At 40.0% G+C, this 9,562-nt stretch overlaps 1 pseudogene; it reads left to right on the forward strand.

The window, feature by feature from the left end:
- Positions 1 to 3,838, forward strand: part of LOC102752652 — a 13,396-nt pseudogene extending 9,558 nt beyond the window's left edge.
- The last annotated feature ends 5,724 nt before the right edge of the window (positions 3,839 to 9,562 follow it).

Below are 9,562 nucleotides of genomic sequence, written 5' to 3' on the forward strand. Positions count from 1 at the left end.
GATATATCAGAAATAATATTTTTCACAGCTCTACAGGCTTACCTCAAAAAACAAAAACAAAAAACAACAACAACAGCAAAAAAATTGTAATAAGCTATCTAACCCTGCAACTTAAAGAATTAGAAAGAGAGCAACAAGAAAAGCCCACAGTAAGCAGAAAGAAGAAAATAGAAAAGATCAGAGCAGAAATAAACGATATAGAGACCAAAAAAACAACACAAAAGATCAATAAAACCAAGAGCTGGTTCTTTGAAAGGCTAAAAAGACTGATGAACCTCTAGCCAAGCTCACCAAGAACTCAAATAGCCAGGCTCATCAAATAAACAAAATCAAAAATGAAAGAGGTGAAGTAACAACCGACCCCACAGAAATTACTGATATACAAAGGATTGTCAAAAAATACTATGAACAACTCTACTCCAACAAACTGGACAACCTTGATGAAATGGACACATTCCCAGAAAAATTCAAGCTTCCAAAACTCAATCAGGAAGAGTCAAAAAACCTGAATAGGCCAATAACTACTGATGAAATTGAAACAGTAATCAAAAAGCTTCCAGCAAACAAAGGCCCTGGACCAGATGATTCACAGGGGAGTTTTACCGAACATTCAAAAAAGAACTAAAGCCAATCCTTCTCAGACTATTCCAAAAAATTCAAGAGGAAAGCACACTTCCAAGCTCTTTCTATGAAGCCAGCATTACCCTTATCCCAAAACCAGATAAAGACACCACAAAGAAAGAGAACTACAGGCCAATATTCCTGATGAACATAGATGCTAAAATCCTCAACAAAATTCTAGCAAAGCAGATCCAGAATTACATTAGAAAGATCATACACCATGACCAAGTGGAATTTATTCCAGGAATGCAAGGCTGGTACATTATCCACATATCAGTAAACGTGATACATCGCATAAACAACTTGAGAGGCAAAAATCACATAAACATATCAATTGATGCAGAAAAGGCATTTGACAAAGTCCAATACCCTTTTCTGATAAAAACGCTCAGCAAAGTGGATATAGAGGGATCATACCTCAACATAATAAAAGCCTTATATGACAAACCTACAGCCAACATCATACTCAATGGGCAAAAACTAAAGCCATTTCTCTTATGAACAGGAACAAGGGAGGGATGCCCACTTTCATCACTCCTGTTCGACATAGTACTGGAAGTGCTAGCCAAAGCAATCAGACAAGAAGAAGAAATAAAAGGCATCCAAATTGGAAAAGAAGAAGTAAAATTGTCATTATACACAGATGACATTATACTGTACTTAGAAAACCCTAAAGACTTCATCAAAAAATTATTAGATGTAATAAATGAATTTGGCAATGTAGCAGAATACAAAATTAACGCCAAGAAATCTATGGCATTTTTATGCGCCAATAGTGAACTTACAGAAAGAGAAATTTTAAAAAAACAATCCCATTTACCATTGCACCCAAAAAATTAAAATACGTAGGAATAAACTTAACTAAGGAGGTAAAAGACCTTTACCCAGAAAACTACAGGACATTGGAAAAAGAGATAGAGGAAGACATAAACAGGTGGAAGAACACACCGTGTTCATGTATTGGTAGAATCAACATCATCAAAATGTCCATACTACCCAAAGCAATCTATAGATTCAATGCACTCCCCATTAAAATACCAATGGCATATTTCATAGTCTAGAAAGAACTCTCCAAAATAAAAAAATAAAAACCCGAATAGCTGCTGCAAATCTGAGAAAGAAGAACAAAATAGGAGGGATCTCAATACCAAATATCAAGCTGTATTACAAAGCCACTGTTCTCAAAACTGCCTGGTACTGGCATAAGAACGAACATATAGACCAATGGAATAGAATAGAGAACCCAGAAATTGACCCAAATCACTATGCTCAATTAATACTTGACAAAGGAGGCAAGAACATACAATGGAGTCAAGACAGTGTCTTCAATAAATGGTGCTGGGACATTTGGTCAGACACATGCAAAAAAATGAAACTAGACCACCAACTTACATCATACACAAAAATAAACTCAAAATGGATAAAGGACTTAAATGTAAGACAGGAAACCATAAAAATATTAGAGGAATCCACAGGTAGCAAAATCTCAGATATATGCCAAAGGAATTTCTTCACTGACACAGCTCCTAGGGCAATGGAAACTAAAGGGAAAATAAACAAATGGGACTATATCAAACTAAAAAGCTTCTGCACAGCAAAATAAACCATCAACAAAACAACAAGAAAACCCACTGCATGGGAGAACATATTTGCCAATGATACCTCTGATAAAGGTTTAATCTCCAACATTTACAGGGAACTCATACAACTTAACAAAAGTAAGATAAACAACCCAATCAAAAAATGGGGAATGGACCTAAATATGCACTTTTTGAAAGAAGACATACATAAGGCTGAGAGACATATGAAAACATGCTCAAAGTCACTAATCATCTAAGAGATGCAAATCAAAATGACAATGAGGTACCATCTCACCCCTGTCAGAATGTCTACCATCAACAAATCTACAAATGACAAATGCTGGCGAGGATGCAGAGGAAAAAAACCCCTGTTCACTGCTGGTGGGAATGCAGACTGGTGCAGCCACTGTGGAGAACAATATGAAGTTTCCTCAAAAAACTAAAAATGGAACTTCCATTTGACCCAGTGGTCCCACTTCTTGGAATATATCCCAAGAAACCAGAAACACCAATCAGAAAGGATATATGCATCCCTATGTTCATAGCAGCACAATTTATAATAGCTAAGATTTGGAATCAGCCTAAGTGCCCATCAGCAGATGAGTGGATTAAAAAACTGTGGTACATCTACACAATGGAATACTATGCTGCTGTAAAAAGGAAGGAACTCCTACCATTTGCAACAACATGGGTGGAGCTGGAGAGCATTACGTTAAGTGAAATAAGTCAGTCAGAGGAAGATAAATATCACATGCTCTCACTCATTTGTGGATTATAATGAACAACATAAACCAATGAACAAAAACAGATGTAGAGACAGAGAAGCATAGATCAGATGCTCGAAACTCAGAGGGAAGGTAGGGGAGGGTGGGGGCGAGGGGGAGAGATCAACCAAAGGACTTATATGCATGCATATAAGCATAAGCAATGGATGTGGACAACAAGGGGTATGAGAGTGAGGGCAGGATTGGGGGGATAAGGTCACATTTGTAATATCTTAACCAATAAAAGGAAAATAAATTTTTAAAAAAGAGCTAAGTGCCACCATCAGCAGCAACAACAACAGAATGGAGGTCAAAACAAAGTGAGGTGCAAAAAAAAAGATATCTTCAGCTCAGGAAGTGAGTTCATAGAGTGGAACAAGTGGCCAATTCACTCCCCCCTCTAGCACTGCAGTGCCAGCCATTTCCAGCAGCAGTGCTCCTGTGTCTATCTGGAGCCCAGCCTTTATCTCCCCACTGTCAGATCCCTTGTCCACCTCCTCTTCCTGCATGCAGAGGTCCTATCCCATGACCTACTAGTATATTCAGGTTTCAGGTTATAGTCAAGGATATGCTGGTTCAACTTCCTACTTTGGGGGCATGGACTATGGATCTTATTTGACCCCTGTGTATCACCAGCTTCCGAGACCAGTGGCCACACTCAGCCTTATGGGTACCAATGCAATTGCCAGCCATCTCAATCAGTTCCCAGCTTCTCTTTTCACCCAGGGATATAGTTCTTCAAGCTTAGGTTTTAACTTAACCACTGATTTCTTGGATTATAAGGACCAAACTGCCTCTTAGAAGCTTAACTTCAATGCTGACTGCTTGGATTATAAAGATCAGACATCCTTGTGGAAATGCCAGGTTTTGTGAAGACCTGTAGAACCTCTTTTTGTGGGTGATTTTTAAATATACTGGCTGGATATTCCAGTTTTAGCCAGGTATTAGTTAAAAGAGTTAGATGAAATGATACTCAGACTCATCTTCTGATCACTGTTCCAGGAGGCATAGAAGGAAATAAGAAGGTCCTGCCGAAACCGGTTTGGCTCAGTGGATAGAGTGTCAGCCTGTGGACTGAAAGGTCCCAGGTTCGATTCCGGTCAAGGGCATGTACCTGGGTTGCGGGCACATCCCCAGTAGGAGGTGTGCAGGAGGCAGCTGATCGATGTTTCTCTCTCATTGATGTTTCTAACTCTCTATCTCTCTCCCTTCCTCTCTGTAAAAAATCAAGAACCTAAAGTGGACAAACCAATCTAAGATCCTGTCATAGTTTTCGATCATTGGTTTTCTTGGTTCTCAAAGTGATCAAAAGCATTTTAGCCTTGTGCAGCCAAACACCACCAAAATAAGCAAAACTAAATTGTGAAGTAAAGGAGGGAAGGACATAGCCTTCTTAAGCAGAAGTGTTCCAGTGGTTTAGCCAATCCTTGGTTGAATCTTAGGAATGGACCGTGTCTCAAGCTCACTCACGTTTCATGACCAACTGTTAGTTGGCACCGAAAACCTTTTCAGGGCTGTGTGAATTGTGCGACTGATTGTCCTAGATGCACTACTTTATTTAAAAAATAATGTTCATAAGGAGCAATATGTAGTTTAAAAGACAATCAGTGTGTGTCTTATATAAATGGTACATCTGTGGTTTTTAATCTGTGCTAGGCTTCAAAACTGTGATCTCCTGTTATTGTATGCAACCTTGAACTCCACCTCTGCAGGGGTTCTTCTGTGACTAAATAGGTTATAATTATAAGCAAAATTCAAAGCAACTGAATACTTATCTAAAAAGATTACCTTTGGCTGGAGGGGAGCTGTACTGAAATTTTACAAAATGTTTGGATAAGAAGAGTGAGAGAAGATAAATGAAAGGACACTAATTCATCTGTAATTTACTGTTGGTAAGCCTAGCAGTAAAGAGACATTGGTCAATTGCTCTGACCCTGATGAACTTATAAACTGAGATCAATGTTAACTGGAAAAGTTATATATGCATAAACTTTTTCTTCCTGGACTTGGCAGATATGTATAATTATATTAAAATGGTTCTAACACACACACACACACACACACACACACACACACGTACATGCACACACACAAAAGATTTCATAGCTGTCATTCAAAGAATATTAGAGATCTAAGGTGTATTCTCAAAGTGCAAGCACAAACTGAACTAATCTCGAGGCCATTTCAGTACCCTCTTCTCTGCTAGATGTCCATCAATAGTATCTATTTCTTTCTCAGCATATTTCAGTTTTCAGTCCTTTGAAATATGTAGCCATTAATTGGAGAAAGTTGATTATGACAAAGAAGGATTCTCCTGATATCTTCTTTAACATAAATATAATGTGTATGTGTTATATGATCCAATTTTGTCACATGCACACACACACAACTCAGGGAACAAATTCTATATATAAAAGCCTAAACAACCATTACGACCGAACAACCAAAATGACCAGAATGACTGGTCACTATGATGTGCACTGACCACCAGGGGGCAGACGCTTAATGCAGGAGCTGCCCCTGGTGGTCAGTGCACTCCTACAGGGGGAGTGCTGCTTAGCCAGAAGCCAGGCTCATGGCTGGCAAGAGAGCTGTGGTGGGAGTAGGCGCAGCTGGGCCCAGATGAGTGGGAGTGGTGCGGAGTCCGCCACAGCTCAGGCTCCTCCCTGGCCACCTGACACTTTGGCACTGCTACATCCCTTGGGGGATGTCTGACTGCCGGTTTTGGCCCGATTCCCACAGGCCATCTTCTCCCCAGGCGTCCCGGATTGCGAGAGGTTGCAGGCTGAGCTGAGGGACCCCACCGATGCATGAATCCATGCACCAGGCCTCTAGTGAAATTATATACACCAAACATTAGCTGATATCTCTAGCTGCTGGGATTACAGAAGATTCTTATATTTTTCTTTATGGTTATCTTTATTTTGACAATGAATGAAAACAATAAGTATTACATATTATAAGTTAAACCGCAAGCAATTTGACTTTATACATAGAGGGCCTCCAGGAGGAAAGGGCTTATATTAGAAACAAACAAGCAGAACAAAAAGTTCATGATATAGTTATATGGTTTCAAGAGGAATAACTTAGAAGTTTTCATAATGACTTACTAGTTCTAAAGGTGAAAACAAGTTCTGATAGATTTCAAATTAGTTTAGTTTTCACTGAAGCTTTCAATGTCCCCATTCAGTGTTTCAATGTGTGTTTTGTCTATGACTAATGCTATTTCCAGATGCTTTGGGAGGTAAAAAATTGCTTTAAGGCAGTGTTATCACATTTTATTTTCATATTTGGAAACAAACAATATTTTATTGTGCCCTTCTTTTATACATATATACATGCTCTTTTTTTGATATATTTTTCTACTTCCTCTTATGCCTTTGTGCAAGTTAGATCTTTTTTTATTTAATGTTTTTTTTTTATCTCTCTCCAAAAGCTTTATGACAGCTGAGTTTTAAGTGGTTGCTTCAGGCTACAGAAGTCAAAGATGAAATTGAATTATGCTTCCAGGCTTGGAATACAAAAATCAAGAAAAATTTCGTTCATTATGATTAATTAATCCAGAAGCACAGTGGTAGTATTATGATTATATTGTATCTGGAATTTGGAATATTTTCAGCTGACATTTACATGGTAAAGGAGAAAAAGGAATGGTAACTCTATGCCTGACAAACTGTTCCTTAGTAGACAGGCTGGAGGCTGGGGAGAAAGTGAGTAAGAAAGAAAAGAATAAACAAGAGACCAAGGGGAAGAAAAGATGTTATATATTCCATATAGGGGTTTAGGTTTTTTGAGATTCCTCACATTATTGATTATCTCCTGGAAAATCCCATAATGTGTGGGATGATAAATGGCTTACAAGTCAGAGTTACCCTCAATAACATTTTTTATATGCCTTGATTTGTCAAATGTGGTGTTGTAGTAAAAATTACAATGATAGCCAAAACCGGTTTGGCTCAGTGGATGGAGCGTCGGCCTGTGGACTGAAGTGTTCCAGGTTCGATTCCGGTCAAGGGCATGTACCTGGGTTGCGGGCACATCCCCAGTGGGGGATGTGCAGGAGGCAGCTGATCGATGTTTCTCGCTCATCGATGTTTCTGACTCTCTATCTCTCTCCCTTCCTCTCTGTAAAAAATCAATAAAATATATTTTTAAAAAAATTACAATGATAGTGACATATACAAGTGAATAATTAAAATATTTCAGAAATGCCTGCTAGAGAAGAGGCATTGCTAATAAGATTCGCCTACTCAAATCCTTTTATATGGACTCCTTTTCTTTGTTGTGATAAACTTCAAATGTAGATCACCTGAGATTTATGTTACTACCTAGTGGACAACTGGTATACCAAAGGGACCAGGATCAAAGATGAGACATACAGGGAAAGACAGTGAGAGGAAGAGAAAGAGGGAGAGAGAGAAGTGGGGAATTGGGAGTGAATTCATTAGCCACCACTGCAATAATCTATACATATAAAAGCCTAAGCGACTCAATGACCCAATGACTGGTGGACCAGTCACTGTGACGCACACTGACCACCAGCAGGCAGATGCTCAATGCAGGAACTGCCCCCTGGTGGTCAGTGCGCTCCCACAGGGGTGTGCTGCTCAGCTGACTGTCAGGCGCCAAACACTAGGCTCATGGCTGGCAAGCACAGCTGTGGTAGTGGGAGCCTCTCCCGCCTCTGCGGCAGCACTACCAAGTGGCAGCGGTAACAGGCGCAGCAGGACCAGGATGAGCAGGAGTGGCACGATGGTGGCCCAGCTCGGGCTCCTCCCTGGCTGCCGGCCACTTCGGCACTGCTACATCCCCTGAGGGGTCCCAGATTGCGAGAGGGGATTGCGAGAGGGCGCAGGCCAGGCTGAGGGACCCCACCAGTGCACAAATCTGTGTACCGGGCCTCTAGTACCAGATAATAAACAATCACAAAATCTCAGTGGCATACAACAATAAGCACGTACTTGTCGCACATCTGTGGATCAGCCCTGCTCTTCTCTAGGCTTTCTCACACATATGCAAATCAGGAGGGAAGTCATATGCCCCTGACTGGCTGAGATCACCTGGGCTTCTCTTCCTGATGCAGCCAGGATGCTCTGCTCCCCATTTTCCTCAATCAACTTTTCTCATGGCAAAGACAGAGGCCCAAGAGAGAGCAAACTCCACTGCACCAACATACTTCAAGCCTAAGTGTCCATGACAGGTGTAAGCATCCAGCTGGTCAAAGGAGGTCATATAGCCTGGGCATTGGGGGGCCAAGGGAGTAGGAGATCCTGGAGAGAGTAAAGAACTGTAATCAGTAACACCATCATCACTGGAGGTGCAAGGGGAAGGGAAGTGAGAGTGAGAGAGAGACCTAGAAATGAAGAATTTCCTTCAGTCATCCCCAAACCTTGGCCAAGCAAATGAGGAATTCACATTGGTAATGGTTTCAACCCTTGGTAACTTTGGGGAACACAATATGTTGTGGGTCACAATCCCACCTTGGCAGCAACTTTATTTCCAGTGTCTTGGCATGAAGTTTTTCCTGAGCAGTATGGGAGAAAGTTTCTTTTCTGGGGGCCTGTGAATTAAGTTTAAATAACATTGTCATTGTGACAGCTCAGGGGCCTTACAGATGCAAACATCAGATAAGGCAGGTAGGTGTAAGTCAGGCTGCTCTCTGAAATGTGCTGTGCGTAAGTGCTATATATGGATGAGGATCCAAAATACACTTCCTATATAAAAAAGCTGGTTAAAGAACACTCTAATTATTAAAGCATGCAAAGGAACACTTCCAGAAGAAAGGCCTACATATATGGTCCTATATTCATTTGTGTGATGTAATGCAAAGGAAACCCTTTATACTCCTAAAGAACTTCATTTTCTATACCTGTAAAATTATATATTTAAAACATGTAGCAAAATTTACCTATGTAACTGAAAGATCTATAATTTTGACAAACCCAAGTATGTTTTACTTTTAGGGTTTTACAAAAGCTTTATGGCATAAGTGTTCATTCCAAAATACTTGAGGCAAGGTTAGGATCAGACCAGTGCACTGGAACAAACAATTGATGTATTTTGTTTTCCTAGCACTTTGTCCTTTGGACATTTACTGCTTCTCTACTTTAGGAGTTTCTGGGAAAGGTCAGTCATGGGGCCATGCCCTCCCATGACTACCACCATGGCTGAAGCGGCCATTTGACCTTAACTGGGGCAATGAGACTCTCTCCCCTGTAAATTTGTATCTCTAGCAGTGTACCGATGTCATCAAGAATACAGGAGTAATAAAATTTGTCATAAGAATTCAAATTTTACAAGGAATCAAAGAGATTTTCTTATAATAATTTTTGTCTGATATTGATATAGCAAACAGTGTTTTAGTTGAAAAGTTGATTTTAAAATATATTTGGAAGGATAAAAACTAGGAAAAGTCAAGATACTCCTGAAGTTCTAGTAGAATAAGATATCAATTTATTCTAAAGCAATGATAAAGAAGGTAAAGTAATAGTGTTACTTTGGGGAAACCAACAGAACAGAATGGAATATCCAGGTAGAGATTCACTTCATGTATAACTGGGCTGGCAATCAGGACCAGTGAGGAAAGAGAGGACAGGC

This window comes from Myotis davidii, unplaced genomic scaffold (genome assembly GCF_000327345.1).
Source record: "Myotis davidii unplaced genomic scaffold, ASM32734v1 scaffold187, whole genome shotgun sequence".
Lineage (NCBI taxonomy): Eukaryota > Metazoa > Chordata > Mammalia > Chiroptera > Vespertilionidae > Myotis > Myotis davidii.